Here is a 20,651-nt window from a genome sequence, read left to right on the forward strand (position 1 = left end):
TTAAATTGGTAGACTTGAGTAAAGTGATTGACTTAGGTATTTTGAGTGGCCTGAATGAAACAAAGAGCCCAAGAAAGAATTCTATAGCAGATGAACTTTGGACTTTTGGACTTGAACTTAAATATCAACTCTCCTGGGTTTCTAACCTGCCTGTCTACTCTACAAATGTTAGATATGCTCCATAATCTTGCAATCCAATTCATTATAATAAATATCATTATATACCATATATAATATTGATATAATCAATTTTCTTATATATATTATATATAATGAATATCTATATATATATTATATATAATGAATATCTATATATATTCAATATATAATGAATATCTATGTATAAATAAATATGAAATTTATGTTCATGTATCACTTCAAATTTAACTTGATAATAGTTTCTACAGGGCCTTCCTATATAGCATCTCATTTAATCTCCACAAGCTCCTTATAAGAGAGAAGGGGAGTCTCAAGGAGGGGTATATATGTATAATTATGGTTGATTTGAGCTTCTGTATGGCATAAACCAACACAACATTGTAAAAAATAAATTAAAAACAAGTAAGAGTGGGAGAAAATGTATTATCAATAATCTGATTTTACAGTTAGGAAAGAGAGACTTAGGTCATCTGAGTTATTCAAAACTTTACAGACCATAGGCAAAGAAAAGACTGGATTTGAATTCAGGTCTTCAGATTTCTAGTATAGTTTTGATTCTATTAGACTAGCTATTTAGCTGGAAAGCTGTTAATAATCCTGATACTCAGGACATACTTCAGATAAATTAAAATTGCAAGAATGTGAAAGTGAGAGTCAGATGTCAGTAGTTTTAAAGATTCTAGGTGAATACAATTTTGAACAAAGTTTAAAAACTACTAGTCTTTTTAATTACTATCTTCCCTGAAGATTATTTACTCATTTTCATGATTGTTTCTAAGGCATCATTAACACACATTCTCACTGATTTCTTACCATGAATTTTATTCACACAAGTGGTGGATGTTATCCCTAAACATAGAAACATAAATGTAATTAGTAGGCTTTTATCAGTGAAATCACACATGCTAGAAATATGTGAAAAATAAATTGGCATTTATAAGTCCTATGAGAACTGATTAAATTCTTAGCTTCCTAATTGTGTCAACCTAGTTACCAACAAAAAGAAAAATGAAAACAAAAATGCAATTCCTGAAAAAAACTTTATCTTTTTAAGCCAAAATTCCTGCTTATTTCTTTTGGGAATTGCTTTCAAAGTTAGCTACTTATCTCATTCTCTTATTATCATCTCTACTCCTGTTCTGTTTATTTCAAAGGATTTTTGCTATAAGATTGGAGGAAACAAGCAACTTTTGCTATCAGTGGGTATGAAAGAAGGTCGTGGATATCGAATACACCACTCTGTTCTCTTTTGTAAATCAGGAGTCCAGGAATTCAGGCCTAATTTGGCAGGATTTTCTGTGCCCAGTAGGCTAAGAGAATTCAATTCAGAATACTCCAGGAAGTCTGCCCTCATTGGAACCAGAGACTGGTATGATAATGCTTTTGAGGTAGTCCAAGTGGGAAAATTCAATCAAATGTCTAGGTTGGCTCATCAGGTACAGGTTTGTTATCAGCAACAAACTTCAAAGTTTCTGGCTCTAGTCAAAGGCATAGGAGTATTTAAAAAACCAAAAACAAAAAAAAACACTTCGTAATGGTTCTGCACAGGTGGGCCTTCTGAAAGAGCCAGAAGTTGGTAGCAAGGAAGATGGAATTCTGTGAGTGCAACTAGAGCAAGTTAGTATCTTACAACCAACCAACCAGAGAGTAATCCCTTAGAGCAAAAATGCAATTGAATCTTTATTGGTTTCTGGTGGGGTCTTGGAGTGTTTGGTCACTGAAGTTCTAAAAAGTAAGGAGATAGCAGTGAGAACTCCCAGATGATTTATAAAAAATATCTCCCTGACATATTAACTACTTTCATGAGATTTGGGAAGCAGGGGGTGGGAAGGGGGAGGCAGATTTTTTTTTTTTTCCTTTGTTTGCTCAAGTGAATTTGGGCAGGTCAATTTCATTTTTTTAAAGTACAATCAGTAACATTTCAGCATAAGAAAAACCACATCTGTGTCTATAGCAGATATCTCCTAGCAAATTTGATATGTGTAAACTTACTATACTAGAAAACCTCAGAGAATAGTTAAGGTGACTTGTAAGGGTAAATCTGATTTTTTTTTTTTTTTAGTATGGGAAAAATAAATTCTCTTGAATGTGACCCAGGATAAATCAGTTTTAAAGTATATTCTGCTCCAGGGTGACTAGGGATTATAGAATTAGCATTTGATTCAGAGTAAAAACATTTTCTCTTCTTGGCTTTACTGCTGATCAACTGTGCACTTTCAATTCTCTATGTCTCAATTTTCTAACCTATTTATAAATGGACATGGATATACTTTCTCTGCCATACTGCCATAGGTTAATGTAAGGGTCAAATATGAACGTTCTTTGCCAAAAATGAAGTCTGAGGCATTATTTTTCATGCAATCTTTCTAAGCATACACTTTCACCTCTGTGTAAGAATGTAAAAATATCCACCTATTGCCTATGCCACCCTTTTGAAACAATGGTGTGCATACTTCAGGAGATACACTGCCATGCTTCAATGTGACAGGAAAACCCAGCATACTTTTACACAGTGTCAGTATCACATGAGTATCTGGGTTTGCTACTTTGATGAGTAATTAAATATGTCCTATATTGGTTATTAGCATATAAATTTCTCCTAAATTTTAAATATAACAAATCAGACTTCAAAATAATTTTAGCTAGGGACAGATAGCTTCAAGTATACTTCTAGAATCTTAAGGCACATATATTTATGTTCCTCTTTGCTGTTAGAGAGAGTTATGCAGAACAATTTGAGAAGCCCTAGCACTGCATCAGATTTATTCTTTTTAATTTATTTATTTTTAATCAGAGGATAATTATTTTACAATGTTGTCTTGATTTCTGCCAAATACCAATCAGCCAATGCATATGCCCTGTCCACTTTGAACCTCCCTTCCACCTCGAACCTCCCTTTCACCTCCCACCTCATCATAAATTTGAACTTCCATTTGGTATATGAGTCCATCTATAATACTGGGTCTAATCATCTATTGATTTTCATTTCTACATACTATAACTCAATATATGTTCTGTCTGGTATATCTCCTCCTACTTGTTACAAATGTCTTCTGAGATTTCATAAACAGTATTCAGTATTTCATAAACAGTTCCTTAATATACTTGCATGCTTCCCTTGAACTAAACTTGCTTTTTCAGGTACCAAGAAAATGGAATTCAGTTCAGTGCAGTTTAGTCGCTCAGTCGTGTCCAACTCTGCAACCCCGTGAACTGCAGCACACCAGTCCTCCCTGTCCATCACCAATTCCCAGAGTTTACCCAAACTCATGTCCATTGAGTTGGTGATGCCATCTAACCATCTCATCCTCTGTTGTCCCCTTCTCCTCCTGCCTTCAATCTTTCCCAACATAAGGGTCTTTTCAAATGAGTCAGCTCTTTGCATATTTGAGGTTCAGCTTCAAAATCAGCCCTTCCAATGAACACCCAGGACTGATCTCCTTTAGGATGGACTGGTTGGATCTCCTTGCAGTCCAATGGACTCTCAAGGGTTTTCTCCAACACCACAGTTCAAAAGCATCAATTCTTCGGTGCTCAGCTTTGTTTATGGTCCAACTCTCACGTCCATACATGACTACTGGAAAAGCCATAGCCTTGACTGGATGGACCTTTGTTGACAAAGTAATGTCTCTGCTTTTTAATATGCCATCTAGGTTGGTCATAACTTACCTTCCAAGGAGTAAGCATCTTTTAATTTCATGGCTGCAATCACCATCTGCAGTGATTTTGGACCCCAGACAAATAGTCAGCCACTGTTTCCGTTGTTTCCCCATCTATTTGCCATGAAGTGATGGAACTGGATGCCATGATCTTAGCTTTCTGAATGTTGAGCTTTAAGCCAACTTTTTCACTCTCCTCATTCACTTTCATCAAGAGGCTCTTTAGTTCTTTACTTTCTGCCATAAGGGTCTGCATATCTGAGGTTATTGGTATTTCTCCTGGCAATCTTGATTCCAGCGTGTGCTTCATTCAGCCCAGCCTTTCTCATGATGTACTCTGCATATAAGTTAAATAAGCAGGGTGACAATATACAGCCTTTACATACTTCTTTTCCTATTTGGAACCAGTCTGCTGTTCCATGTCCAGTTCTAACTGTTGCTTCCTGAGCTGCAAACAGGTTTCTCAAGAGGCAGGTCAGGTGGTCTGGAATTCCCATCTCTTTCAGAATTTTCTACAGTTTATTGTGATCCACACAGTCAAAGGATTTGGGAGAGTCAATAAAGCAGAAATAAATGTTTTTCTGGAACTCTTTTGGTTTTTCTATGATCCAGCGAATGTTGGCAATTTGATCTCTGGTTCCTCTGCTTTTTCTAAAGCCAGTTTGAACATCTGGAAGTTCATGGTTCATGTATTGCTGAAGCCTGGCTTGGAGAATTTTGAGCATTACTTTACTAGTGTGTGAGATGAATGCAATTGTGTGGTAGTTTGAGCATTCTTTGGCATTGCCTTTCTCTGGGATTGGAATGAAAACTGACGTTTTCCAGTCCAGTGGCCACTGCCGAGTTTTCCAAATTTGCTGACATATTGAGTGCAGCACTTTCACAGCATCATCTTTTAGGATTTGAAATAGCTCAACTGGAATTACATCACCTCCACTAACTTTGTTCATAGTGATACTTCCTAAGGCCCACTTGACTTCACATTCCAGGATGTCTGGACCCATTTATTTATTGGAGAGTGTGTGTGTGTGTATGAAAACTAAAAGAGTTAAATGACATCAATTACTCAGATCTTCCATTCGTCTACCCCTGGCTTTATGGCCTAAGTTTCAAAGTCTGGGAATTCTTCCTCTCATGGTTAAATTTTTCTGTATCAACAATCATAATATGTTTTCTCATACCATAGTTTATCTTTCAGGGTCCTCATCTTCCTTATATGTTAAGAAAAAAATGAGTACAGGAGTACAGATGAGTCTTAGGAAAACTCTATAACAGGGTAGAAGTTCATTTATGTTGTTGCACATATCAATAGTTACTTTTAATTACTGAATAGTAATTTCTTTGTATGCATATACATTAATTTGTTATTCACCTTTTGATGGACCTTTCGGTTGATTCCATTGCTGGGCTATTATGAATGAAATTGCGATGGATCATCATGCAAACAATCTTTGTAGTACACATGATTTAGCTTCTCTTGGGTAAAGAACGTGGAGTGGAATTTGTAGTCAAATTGTAAATTCATGTGTAACTTTAAAAGCTTTCTCTGAACAGCTTTCCAAAATTTATTTTATCATTTTACACTCCCAACCAACAATGTATGAGAGTTCCAGTTGTTCCACATACTTCCCAATACATGGTGGTATCAGTTATTTTAACGTCACTCATTTTGGTTAATATATAGTAGTACCTTTTTGTGTTTTAATTTGCATTTGCATTTCTCTGATGATGCATTGAGCATCTTTTCTTGTGTTTGTTAATGATTTGCATGTGTTCTTTTGTGAGGTGTCTATTACATATTATATCTACTTTTAGTTGACTTCTTTGCCCTATTAATGCTGTGCTTAGTTGCTTAGTCATGTCCTACTCTTTGTGACCACATGGACTATAGCTGCTAGTCTCCTCTGTCCATGGGGATTATCCAGAGAAGAATACTGGAGTGGGTTGCCATGCCATCCTCCAGGGGATATTCCCAACCTAGGGATCAAACCCAGGTCTTCCGCATTGCAGGTAGATTCTTTCTGAGTCATCAGGGAAGCCTGCCCTATTAATAATTTGCTTTATAGATACAGATTTTCTTTGACTTGCGATAGGGTGATATCCCAATAAACCAATCTAAAGTTGAAAATATCCTAAATTGAAAGTGTGTTTAGCACACGTCTAATCTACCAAACATCACAGCTTTGTCTAGGCTGCCGTGAATGTTCTCAGAACACTTATATTAGCCAGGAGTTGGACAAAATCATCAACACAAGGCCTATTTTATAATAAAGTGTTGAATATTCCATGTAATTAATTGACTACTCTGTGTGTGTGTGTGTGTACCTAGTTGCTCAGTCGTGTCCAACTCTTTGCAGCCTTATGGACTATAGCCTGCCAGGCTCCTCTGTTCATGGAATTTTCCAGGCAAGAATACTGGAGCAGGTTGCCATTTCCAACTCCAGAGGATATTCCCAACCCAGGGATTGAACCTGCATCTCTTGTGTCATTGTTTGTATGGGTACAGAATGTGTAATTGTATTGGATGTTTACCCTCTTGAACTTGCAGTTGACTGGTAGTTGAGGCTCTCTGACTCTGTGCAGCTTTGAAGAGGGTATCATTCCTACTGTACATGGCTAGCCTAGGAAAAGATCAAAATTTGGGAAAGATCAAAATTCAAAATGCCAAGTATGGTTTCTACTGTGTGTGTATTGTTCTTGCACCACTGTAAAGCCTGAAAATCATAAGTGGAACCACATTTTAAGTTGAAATACATTAAGTTGGGAACTGTCTGTATATCATTCTGAGGAAGTAGAGAGAATTATTCAGTTCCCTTTCACAACCAAAATGGGTCTCCAGATGTTCACTTGGACAGACTGCTGCTCTTCCCACAGTGGCTTAAGATTTTATTGTGTAGAGAAGGATCCAGGTGAGACTTTCTAATGTTCCACAGCTAGATTGTTCCCCTCCACCACATCTTCACCAACAAATTAAACCCTCTAGGCTCCAGTCCTGCCCATGTGATGCGGTATAGAAAGAGCACATGAAGGGATGCACACTCCCTTTGTGTTTCTGGCTCTAAGACACTGTATAATCTCATGCTATTCTACACTCAGATGTAAGCAGTTACAGATTTGGCTAAATTGTTTTTATACATTTTTGAATGCCAGCTCCATCTCCTTCCTGAGTTCTGCCCTTGGTAAGCAATACTTATATCCTGTCTTTCTCTAGAAATGTTTGTCTTTCCTCAGATTTCAGGCTACTTGATTACCTGGCAACTTTAATTCTGATGAGTTCAAGAAATGTTATGATTTAATAAATCATTTGACTTTATCTGGATGTTAGGTTGATTACAACACTCTTTTTCACTTAATACTTCCTAGGGACCAGAGACAGCAAATTCCAATTCCTATAACATTTAAATCATTTAAATTATCTGATATATGAAACTTGAGAAATTAACAAAATGTAAGGAGTATCTTATTAAACCCATTTATATCAGTGCTTAAATGTTTGGGAAATTCTAATTTGTTAAAATTTATATTTTTAAACTTTCAGTTTGAAAGAATAGTAGACTCACAGGAAGTTGCAAAAATAAAGTGAGTCCTGTGTACCTTTTACCTAGCTTCCCCAATGCTTATATTCCACCTAACTGTAGTATAATCTCAAAACCAGTAAATTGATATTGGTAAATACTCTTATCTGAGTTACAGGCCTCATTCAGATGTATCAGCTTTTACATATACTCATGTATGTGTGTGTGTAGCCCTATGCAATTTTAGTTTATACATAACAGCAAAAATACAGAAATTTTTCATCACCACAAAGGAATTCCCTTATGCTAACCATCATGCTATCACTGTCTTTTGGCAAACACTAATCTGTTTTCTTCTTGAAACATTTGTCCTTTTCAAGACATTACATTTTGCCAGCAATGTTATATAAATGCGATAATATAGTATATAATCTTTTGATCTTGGCTTCTTATCCAGGTTGTTGGATGTGTAAGTAGATTTCTTTGTATTTCTGAATAGAATTCCATTTTATGAATGTGCCACAGTTTGTTTACACACTCACTCATAGAAGGATTTTTTTTTCTTCCCAGTTTTTGGTTGTTTTCAGTATATGCTATGAGCATTTATGTGTAGGACTTTATGTGAAAATGAGTTTTAATTTCCTTGGAATAAGTGTGCAGGATTGCAAGTGTTGAGTCATATGATAAGTTTATTTAGTTTTATCAAAAACTACCAAATAGGTTTCCCATACAGGGTAACTGTATCATTTTACATCCCACCAGCAATGTATTGCAATTATAGTTTCTTTGCAGCTTCATCAGTATTTGATATTTATCACATTTTTAAATTGTAGCCACTTTAGAAGATTTATAGTGAACTCCATTGTGTTTTAATTTTTGTCTCCATGATGGCTAATGAACATCTTTCAGTGTGCTATTTGACATCTGTATATTTTCTTTGTATTTATGTCTTTTGCCATTTTCTAATTGAATCCTTTTCATCTTTTTGACTGTTTTTTTAATACTTCATATATTCTAGATATATAGTTTGCAGATATTTTCTTTCGGTTTTTAACTTGTTTCTCATGCACTTGATAGAGTCTTTTGCAGAGAAAAAATCTTTAATTTTAATAAAGTCCAAATTTTTTTATTACATTCTTTTAGTGAATTGCATTTTGGCCGTCATGTCCAAGAATTCTTTTCCTAATCTTAGTTCTCAATGTTTTTTTTTCTCATCTTTTTCTAAAAATTTTATAATTTTAGATCCTTCAATTAAATCTGTGATCCATTTTGAGTTAATTTTTGTATACCATGTTAGGTTTTATATCAAGGTTTATTTATTTATTTGGGCTAAGGATGTCTATCTAATCACAGAAGCATAATCAGTTGAACTGGAGTAAGAAATGGCAACCCACTCCAGTATTTTTGCCTGGAAAATGGCATGGACAGAGAATCATAGCAAGTTACAGTCCATGGGTTCTCAAAGAGTCAGACATGACTGAGCATGCATGAAGACCTGCTTCCTGGTTCACAGATAGCCATCTTTTTTGCTATGCCCTCACATGGCCTAAAGCATGAGAGAACTCTTTTGGATCACTTATAAGGACACTAATCCCATTTATCAGGGCTCCATCCTCATGACTTAATCACTCCAAAACCTCATATCCAAATACCATCAAAATGGGGGCTAGGAGTTCAACATGTGAATTTTGACACAAATATACTGTCTCTATTATATATATATATATATATATATAATCTTTACTCCTCTATATGTAGGCGTTTTTTCCTCTGGCTTCTTTCAGGATTTTTCACTTTTTATTTTCCTTAGGTTAAAATGATATGCCTATCTATAGGTTTTCTTTGGCATATATCTTGCTTGTATTCTCTGAGCTTCCTAGATCTGTGGTTTTGTGTCTGACATTATTTTGGAGAAAATTCTCAATCATGTGTGTTTTAAATATTCTGTATTTCTCTCTTCCCCTTCTGGTATTTCCGTTACCTATATTTACACCTTTTGTAATATGTATCACAATTCTTCAATAGTTTGTTCTTTTGCTTTTGTTTTCTTGCAGGTTTTGTTTGTTTTGGTCCTTTTTTCTCTGCTTTTTCAGTATGGGAGCTTTCTACTGAGGTATTTTCAAGCTTAGGAATTCTTTCCTCATCTGTGTCCAGTCTAATAATATGACTTTCAAAGGCATTCTTCATTTCTGTTATAGTGTTTTTGATCCTTAGCATTTCTTTCTTTTTTTTTTTTTTTTTTTTGCTTAGAATTTCCATTTCCCTGTTTATATTACCCATCTGTTCTTACATGCTGTATACTTTATCCATTCATGCACCTAGCATATCAGTCATAACTGTTTGAAATTCCTGGTTTGGTTATTTCAACATTTCTGTCATATCTGATTCTGATTTTTATTCTTTGTTTCTTCCATCTGTGCCTTTTGCCTTTGAGTGTGTCTTGTAATCTTTTAAAAAAATTTTTTTGATAGCTGAGCTAAATGTACTGGGTAAAAGGAACCGCTGTAAATAGACTTTTTGTAATTCGATGGTAAGCTATGGAGGAAAGGGAGGCGTTTTAAAGTCCCATCGTTAAATCTTAGCATTTTAGTGACTCTGCCTCTAGACATTACTTTGGACATGATTTTCAGTCCTTTCAGTAGGACAAGAAGATTAAAGTGTCCTTGAGTTGGATATTTCTTTTCCTCCATGTAGAAGACTGAAGTTAACTAGAATGCTATATATCCCTTCTCCCAGCATTGCATGGTTCCAATGTTACTCTTCCTTCTCTATGATAAAAACCAGATAAGGCTGTTTTTTCAGCTTGGGTCCTGCAATTAAGACAATATAAAGCAAAGCACAGATGAACTCAGAAGGCCAAGTTACAGGAATGAGAAATCAACTTTTATTGTTGTAGGCTACTAATATTGTTTTTTTTTTTTCACTACACAATAACTTTGCAGAAGTTATTAATGAAATTAATATAAATTCAAAATGAACTAAAGCACTAATATGAGCAATTGGGCCTTTCCACATCCACTCAAAACCCAAGATAAACTTTTTCTTTTCTTCTTTTCTCCTTTACTTTCATTCTTTCTGTATTCATGCTGTGTGTTTGTGCACACTCACACACATAAACATTTGGTTATCCATAGGAAAAGCAAATATGTTTTTAATAATTCTAGAATCAATCATTTAAAACACCGCACATCCATTCTGAAAGAAGCTTGAAAAACCACTGTAAAGTTAACCTCAAAAAATGAAAGAAATCAACTGAAAAAATATAGATGGACTCAATTAGATCATTAAAGTTGCTATGGCAAGCAAAAGTAGTTTTAATTTCCTTAGTTTTATTAGTGTTCAATTTTATTTTCTCTCTCTCTTCACTGCAATTCTGGTTGCTTAGAGTGAGTGTGTATTTCATGCATGTGCTGAGAACACAGGGCTGATTGTCATCCTATTTACTATTGTAGTTGTCTTAATCTCGACAAGGTCTATTTTTGAAGTTTCACAAATGCAAAGCTGGCTAAATCTCAAATCTATGCTTCTTCAAAAAATATAAGCAGCATTTTCTTTCTGGGGTAATATAAAGCAAGATTTTATAATTCTCTTGATATTAATTTATATACTCTAATATATTGTTTTAAACCTAACATGTATTCAATAGGGCATGCAATTTTAGAAATTAAGGTCATAAATAATAATCTCTAACTCAAATTATTCTAGTGAATCAAATAGAAAGCAAAATGTTTGTAAAGGGTTTCTGTAACTTTTTTCTCTGCTGCCTTATTAAACTTCTCCTACCTGGTGGCTCAGATTGTGAAGAATCTGTCTGCAATGCAGGAGACCCAGTTTTGATCCCTGGGTTGGAAAGATCCCTGGGGAAGAGAATGGCAACCCACTCCAGTTTTCTTGCCTGGAGAATTCCATGGTTAGAGGAGTCTGGCGGGCTATAGTCCAGGGGGTCGCAAAGGGTTAGACACTGCTGAAGCCCTAACACACACACACACACACACACACACACACACACACACACACACACACACACACTTCAAAAGATGGCAATTTTAAGTGCTTAAAATGAATTTGTAGTAAAAACTTCCCTTCTCCTTTCCCTCCTCTCTCTCCCTCTTTCTCTTTCTCACCACATTGTCATATTCTCCATCCCTTCATCCTTCTCTCTTTCACACACACACACACACACACACACACACACACCTTGTAGCCTAGGTTTTCTTGCTGTTGTGGAAACCTAGGAGGAAAATATAAAGCATTTTCCTTCTCATGTTCACCTCCTTCCCTAAAAGTCAGAAGTACTCATTATATTTTTAAAAGTCCGAGTTTCCACAAGTAAGGCACTCAAGAGGAAAATGAATAATACTTTTTTTTAGGCTGAATTTTCCCAGAGAAGTAGGCAATGAAAGTGAGTTTTCAGTGGGAGTTAAAGATGTGGTTAGTCTAAGAGTATTAAGTTATATGCAAACACAAAAGGGACTTTTGCTTTTCTGCTTGCTATGCAAACCTGTCTCTAGAGAGTATATATTACCCCACTTTGGGATTGGGGTTGAAGATTGCTGCATGCTACCACTTAGGGGCCAATGGAGAGGACAGGGTGACAGCAATGTCTGAGCTTGGTTAAACTCAGAGAGAATCAATTTCTGAGGGGCAGTCAACCTCACTGCTCATTTGCAGCAATGTGATGCTAAAGGACTGATGATAAGTCAAAAATAATGGTGGACTGTTTTTCAGACATCATATAAATTCAGGATTTTAAAGGTATTTCATGGGGAAGGTTTCCAGTATTGACTGAACTGAATTTACTTTCCAGAAAGTTACATAGAAATATGGAGGATATTTGATCTAGAATGTAATGGGATAAAATTAATACCAATTGCATATGGGAAAATGGAATTTTCAAAAAGTTTTGTGCAACAAGTATTTATAAGGAATACTAATAATAATGCCTGGAATTGGGGACAGCTAATTTTGAGATAGTACATACTACCATGTTGGAGAGTTAACAGATAGTGGGCACTCTCATGAGGAAGGCTTGGCAACCCACTCCAGTATTCTTGCCTGGGGAATCCTCATGGATAGAGGATCCTGGAAGGCTACAGTCCATAGGGTTGCAAAGAGCTGGACACGACTGAAGTAACTTATCACAGCACACATGGGCACTCTCATAAAGACTGTGGATTATGAGATGGGAGTAAATGTGACGGGAGTTTATATACTATTTTAAGAATTGTGAACACATATGTAGTGATTGGCAGATAACAGTAAGGGAAGAGAAATTAATCTTATAAATTATTTTCTCTGTGATTTCCAAGAGACTACAGAGAAGTAAGGGGCATAAAAGAGAATATTAAAGTTCCTTATCTCAGATCCTACATTTCAAAAATAACCATTTTCATCTGAGAGAGGAGTATACATTAGTTAATGTCCTCATTGTCCTAGAGAAGTGTTTTTTAATTGTCTTTTGGGACCCATTAGTAAATTATGACATCAGTTTGGAGAATCACAACAATCATTGTTTAAAACATAAAATAAAGTACAATAAGATAAAATGGAAATACCTGATTACATCACATATAGTAAGATTCTATTGTTTTATATTTATTATATGTATTTTGTGAAAGTGAAGTTGCTCAGTCATGTCCGACTCTTTGTGACCCCATGGACTGTAGCCCACCAGGCTCCTCCATCCATGGGATTCTCCAGGCAAGAATACTGGAGTGGGTTGCCATTTCCTTCTCCAGGGCATCTTCCCAACCCAGGGATCGAACCTAGGTCTCCTGCATTGCAGGCAGACACTTTAACCCATACCCATAAATACATATATAATGGATCACAATGAAATCTGTATTTGACTAAGGTTCAGATCAAATGAATTGGAGACTGTCATATTTTGTGGAAATTTTCATATTCTCCAAACTTGGATATCATTTACACATGGGGTAGAATGTTATGACTAGAAGTAGAGAAAAATGTTCTTCCAATGAAGATGATAAACTCTTCAAAACTGAGGACTTTTGAGAAGAATAAAACTTCTGGGTGGATTGAGAAGACATTGGAAAAATTCACTTCTAGAGTAATGGAAATTATATAAGGTCATAGAACACTAACAGTGATGAAACAGAATGAAAGTCTCAAAGTTTGAGGCTATTTGATTCTCAAAAGTGTTAAGTGCTGTGGCTGACTGTGAGTAATTTAGAGCAAGTTTCTGATCAGGTCAGTTTTTTAAATGCCAACCAGAGGGCTGGGTAAAAGGTTTCTACATGTTGATTCTGAGGCTAGACAGTTTGGAGACTTGGCCTTAGTCAGAAGAGACATAGACCCATGGAATGTGGCTCCCATCCATCATGAACAGGCACAGAAGGGCCCTGCTTTGAGTAAAGTCTCCACTGTGAGCTCTGCCTGGTAGAGGGTGAACCCCTCACTTCAACTGTTTTCACTGTTAAAAGCTAACTAAAGAAGGAAAGGAGGGGGAAGTGGTAATTCACTCCAGGAGAGAGGAAAGTCATGCATGGAGATGATTTTAGTGACCCAACTTTGTACTCTACCAGCTAGGACAGGTAGGGACTTAATATCACAACTGAAGACTTGATTGTTTTGTCTTTCTTTAAGTCACCTGGGGGTGTGCTTTCACACAAGAGGGGTGTGCCCCTTGAGATCCCAATACTTTGATATCTGGACAACACCTTTGCCCACCATTTTGGGGTGGCCTGAGCCACACAAAATTGAAGACTGAAGAGTAACATGAATCTAAGTCAAGACTCTACTGCTCAACTACATAGAAAAGGAACATTTCTGATAGTGGTTTAAGATTTCAAGGAAACATAATAGGCATTTGCTTTGCTGGTAGGAAAGCTGGACTGGGAAATCCCACGGACAGGGAGCCTGGAAGGCTACAGTTGCAAAAATGTCAGACACAACTGAGCATGCACAGCAATGACAGCAAAGCTGAACATTTCATACAGACTGCGCAGGGAATTGTGAATGCTAAAACCTTAACAGCAGTGGGAAAAACTTCTAGGGTTGAGCTTGTGATTAGTGGAGAGGCATTTAAGACCTACTTCCAAGTCCATCTGAAGCCTCAGGACATACCCGATACAATGGTAGTTTTCGGAAATCTAAACTAGCATCAGTGTGGCTAAAAGAGCAAGAGCAAAGATGGTAACCATCACAGAGTTTGGATTTGGCACTTTTCCTAGTTTTCTGTCACCACAAATTCCTGAAAGCTTTGTGTATTCCATTGAGCTATTGTTGTGGACAAAATGACCAACACTGAATTCTTGCCTGCTAGGTGGGTGGAAGCACAAAACAGATTAGATTTGATTTTAAACAATAATAGAGCATGGAAGTTTCTAAGTCCTGGTGCTGTGGTGTGAGATCACACACACACAGAAAAACATATATAAACATGTAAGTTTAAAATAAAATTTTTAAATGTATTTAGTTCTCACTTCAAGTATGTTCACACACATTAGATTCAGTGTAAAGTTTATGTGTATGAATTCTTGAGCCAGAGAGATCTTCAGTCTCAGCTCTACCATTTATTAACTATGTGTTCTTGGATAACTTGCTTACCTTTCTGAATTTCAGTTTCTCACATAAAATGGAAATGATAAACTTTACCAATATAACTGTGTTGTTGTTGACTGCTAAATACTTAGAAAATTCTCTGGAACATGGCACTTAATAAATATTAGGTCTTTAAAAGGTTTCTAGTTATTAAAACTGGAGTTGTTTTCTTGATTGATAGCATGCATTTGACTTTTTAAAGTCATTTTTATAAGTATTTTTATTTGTTTTTATAAATGTGGTTTTCTCTCCAAATTGCACTTTGCTCCTGCCACTTCATAAATTGAGTTTTCAATCTGTGTATCTGTAGACTTGTTTCTTCCACCCATCCCCAGCCAACCCCTCACTACCACCAGTTCTATGCTCCAAACCTGACTGAGGGCATATCTAGTATTTTCTCCTATTCTGATCCCAATTTTGTGTTTCTTTTGAGGCATAGAAAATTTGGGACACAATTTTAATTCTTGCCTCATGATTGAGACTGAGAATCAAGTTTATACCTTATCTACCACTTCATACTCCATCCCCTTCTTGACACTGGATCTAGGCTGCTTAATTTATGGATTCAATAACAAATAATTAATCATCTATCTTCTTTTCTGTGCTAGGTTCTGTGACAATCACGAGTGACCTTCAGAGAATGAAGAATCCCTCATTCCCATTGCATGTGTGCTAAATCAGTTCAGTCGTGTCTGACTCTTTGCAACCCCATGGATTGTAGCCCACCAGGAAACTCTGTCCATCAGATTCTCCAGGCAAGAATACTGGAGTGGGTTGCCATGCCTTCCTCCAGGTGATCTTCCTGACCCAAGGATCAAACCCACATCTCATGTCTCCTGCATTGGTGGGTGGATTCTTTACCACTAGTGCTACCTGGCAAGTCCTCATTTCCATCGACCCAGCTAGAAATCTTGAATTTCCACGGTATGATACCATTAGCCAAAAAAAAAAATCCCCCTTTTACCTCTACCAATTTGAATTGTGTTTCTTTCACTTGTAACTCTAAATGTTCTGACCAATATGTGCTGAATTCTTTATATATTAAATCTCTCTATGCACTAGAGTCCTGCTCTCTACCAATATATTCTACTCCATTGATATATCCATGCATACCAGTGCTTGAACTACATTGTTTTAATTATTACAGTTTCCTAATATATTTTAAAATGTTACTGGAAGAGTTTACCCCCATCACATGTTCAAATTTAATTATTTTGGATGCATTATATATTGATTTTTCTTTAGATTTGAGCTAAAAAGAAGCATAAAAAAGGAAAAAGAACAGTGAAATATATGTTAGTCTTTTATTGAGATTCTATTAATTTATGTGTTAATTTAAAAAGAGTGAATCTTTACAATATTGAGTTTGACAATACAAGAGAAAGGTATTTCTTTTCATTTATCCAAATCTTTATAATACTTAGGTAAATTTTAATGTTTCTTCCATACATTTATATTTATTACTAGATTAATTTATAATTCAATGTTAATATTATTTTCTGCTCTTATACATAAAATCTTTTCTTTTGTTATACCTCCTAACTGGTTATTATTTGTCGAAATGAAGAGTTTTGATTTTTGTACTATTCCATATTAAGGGCTTACCTGGTAGCTCAGCTGGTAAAGAATCTGCCTGCAACGCAGGAGATCCCAGTTCAATTCCTCTGTTGGGAAGATCCGCTGGAGAAGGGATAGGCTACCCACTCCAATATTCTTGAGCTTCCCTGGTGGCTCAGCTGGCAAAGAATCTGCCTGCAATGCAGGACACCTGGGTTCAATACCTGGGTTGGGAAGGTTACCCTAAAGAAGTGAATGGGCTACGCACTCAAGTGAACAGCTTCCCACTCCTGTATTCTGGCTTAGAGAATTCCATGGACTGTATAGTCCATGGGGTTGCAAAGTGTCAGACATGACTGAGCGACTTTCAATTTCACTTTCTTTTTCCTATTAAAGAATTCTCATTTAAATTTCCATTGTTTTTGATTTCTAATTCTGCAAACTATCACTAAAAATAATAAAAAGCTTGCTTTTGACTTTGTCTTATCTAATTACATAGACTGCACTTTTTAAATAATTTAAAAATTAATGTGTTGGTTATCTTGCTCTTGACTTTAAATGCTCATCATATTATATTATTAGACATATAATATTTCTGCTTTTGCAAAATTACACAAAAATATATAATTTTTAAATGCTTTTTGTATGATATGGAGAGGATTTTTCTTTATTTGGCTTCTTACTTCATGAATTATAATTGATGTAGTTTTTCTGTATTTCCTTTTAATGCTGTTTTAAGTTTGTTTATGACCTTTGCATTAAAAATGATAAGGAGCAATAGTCTGCAGTTTTATGCTGGATAATAATTAATTTTGAAGTGTTTTTTCTCTATACTATAGAATATCTTAATTGCAGAAAAATAGCTTTCTTCAAATAAATGTATTTCATGAAGATAGTAACAAGAACTTTTCCCCCATTACTTTAGAAAGAAAATATTATTCTACATTACATATAAACCCTAAGACTCAAACAAATTTCCCTAAATATAACTAAAACATGAAACCCATATAAGAGTAATCAACTACTTGTTTGTGATTTAGCATGTCTAAAAGACTGATTTCTGACTTCAAAGCATTTATATGGTTAATAATTGCTTTTATGCAGAAAAAATATTTTCTTTAATTTTAATCACTTTTCTCAATTAAGGTGCTGAATTCCATACAGTTTTCTTCAACATTTTCTCAAAAAGTTTGTGTACTAGTTGCACAGCATTAGACAGAAACATGACTATGCTTAAAGCATGGTGGAAGACAAGCCAGAGTGACAGAGGGTAACGCTGAGTATGAGACTGTGTTGCTGCTGTGAGCACCAACCATACCTATCTGTCATTCTGACAGTCTACCAATTGTATTTGCATTGCAGCTTGAGACTTTTCCTGCACATCATTTTAATAAAAGTATTTTATAGTGTTTTGGGTATTAAAACACAATTTTTTCCCATATAGCCATCAACCACATTTTTCTACTGAGAGGTAAATACGTTCTCTGAAATTTCAGTTAAAAACCAAGAGGCTTTATATTAAGAAAATATTAAATAGAAAGTTTTTGGAATATTTATTATCTATTTGTTTACTTACTTTTTGATTGTGTATTACCTTTCCTAAAGAATTCTAATTACTATAGATGAATTTTAGAATGTTTATTATTGATAATCTTAAGACATTTTACACAGTTTCATGATTGACAATAACAAAATGTTTAACAACCATATATTAATTATCAGAGACTTTCATAACTAACAAATTTCAACTTAAGACATCAAGAAATACTTGGGCTTCCCTGGTGGCTCAGTGGTAAAGAATCTTCCTGCCAACACAGGAAATGCAGGTTAAATCCCTGGGTCAGGAAATCCTCTGGAGAAGGAAATGGCAACCCAGTCCAGTATTCCTGCCTGGGAAATCCCATGGACAGAGGAGCCCAGTGGGCTACAGTCCATGGGGTTGCAAAAGAGTTGAACACAACTTAGCGACTAAAGAACAATAAGAAATACTTAAATGTTAGGAGTAAAAGGCCAATGATGGATAAAAACTTTATATTTAAGATGAAATTAGTAAAAACTAACAGAAAACAAGAAAAAATGGAATTTATTGGGACAGTATTGACAACATATGGGGTCTGAAAACTTAGGGAGGGTTGATACCAGGATGGTCTCAGAAACCTTACCAGAAGAGATGCTTGGACTTCCTTTCGGAACTAAAATTTTAACATGACCCATCTCAACAAATTCTGTGTGTCAATTCAAAATTCTAAAAGTTCCTAGTTGGAGAATCAAGACTAATAGTATCAGTTTCCTGCTATTGCATTCATATTTGATGGCTATTATGAGTTGGTCAGTCATTTGAAAGAAGTATGACTGCCATGAACCTATTTCTGTGCATGAATGACTATAACCATAATAAATGGGACTTTTAGCAAAAATGATGTCTTGAAAGCTATCACATTACAATTCCAATATTTCTATAATTATTTGGTACATCCACTGTACACAATATTAAAATGGTTTTTAAGATTTATATTTATTAAATATTTAATTCTACATTAGCCATAGATTTTTCATGACAAATATCCTGCTTGAGAATTCTTTCAGTGTCAGACTTTTTTGGGGGGGGCTCCAAAAGCACTGCAGATGGTGATCGCAGCCATGAAATTAAAAGACACTTACTCCTTGGAAGGAAAGTTATGACCAACCTAGATAGCATATTAGAAAGCAGAGACATTACTTTGCTAACAAAGGTCTGTCTAGTCAAGGCTATGGTTTTTCCAGTGGTCATGTATGGATGTGAGAGTTGGACTGTGAGGAAAGCTGAGCGCTGAGAAGTTGATGCTTTTGAACTGTAGTGTTGGAGAAGACTCTTGAGAGTCCCTTGGACTGCAAGGAGATCCAACCAGTCCATCCTAAAGGAGATCAGTCCTGGGTGTTCATTGGAAGGACTGATGCTGAAGTTGAAACTCCAATACTTTGGCCACCTCATGCGAAGAGTTGACTTATTGGAAAAGACCCTGGTGCTGGGAGGGATTGAGGGCAGGAGGAAAAGGGAACAACAGAGGATGAGATGGCTGGATGGTATCACTGACTCGATGGACATGAGTTTGAGTAAGCTCTGGGAGTTGGTGATGGACAGGGAAGCCTGGCATGCTGCGATTCATGGGGTTGCAAAGAGTCGGACATGACTGAGCAACTGAACTGAACTGAACTGAACTGAAGAATATGTATTATGAAATCAGTCACTGGAACTTTTTCACAAGAAAGTACCTTAAAAAAATCTGACCTTAATAACTATCAGTAAAAAAAAATCAATTTTAAGCCTACATCTAAAAATATCAAAAAACTATTTATTCAAGCTGTGTACAAAGCTTTAGTTTATGTGATTGCATTCTAAAACTACATCATCACTGTCAACTTAAAAAAAAAGTGCAATGTAAGAGTTGTGAGTTAAGTTTTATTTGGGAAAAAATGAGAGTTGCAGCCTGGGAGACAGCACCTCAGATAGCCTTGAGAAACTGCTCCAGAAAGGCAGAGGGAGGAAGGTTAATATATGTGATTTTGGTGAAGTGGGAGTTCATGTAATCAAGCACTTATCTTACAAAAATGTTTTGTGATAGTCATAAGGAGCTGATGTCACCATGGAGGGATTTAGTGCTTTCCTAGATATGAGGAGGTGCTGGAATCACATGGATCACAGCCTTGTGTAACTCAATGAAGCTATGAGTCATGCTATGCAGAGCCACCCAAAATGGATGGGTCATGATGGAGAGTTCTGACAAAACGTGGTCCACTGGAGAGGGGGTGGCAAAGCACTTCAGTGTTCTTGCCTTGAGAAACCCACGAACAGTATGAAAAGGTGAAAAGATTTGGCACTGGGAGATGAGCCCCTTAGGACAGTAGGTGTCCAATATACTACTGGGGAAGAAGGAGAAATAGCTCTAGAAAAAATGACAATGCTGGGCCAAAGCAGAAGCTATGCTCAGTTGTGGATGTGTCTGGTGGTGAAAGTAAAGTCTGATGCAGTAAAGAACAATATTGCATAGGAACCTGGAATGTTAGGTCCATGAATCGAGGTAAACTGGTTGTGCTCAAGCAAGAGATGGCAAGAGTGAACATCAACATTTTAGGAGTCATGAACTAAAATGGACAAGGATGCATGAATTTAATTCAGATGACCATATAGCTACAAAAATGGGGGGAAAATCCCTTAGAA

Source organism: Dama dama, chromosome 20 (assembly GCF_033118175.1).
Source record: "Dama dama isolate Ldn47 chromosome 20, ASM3311817v1, whole genome shotgun sequence".
Lineage (NCBI taxonomy): Eukaryota > Metazoa > Chordata > Mammalia > Artiodactyla > Cervidae > Dama > Dama dama.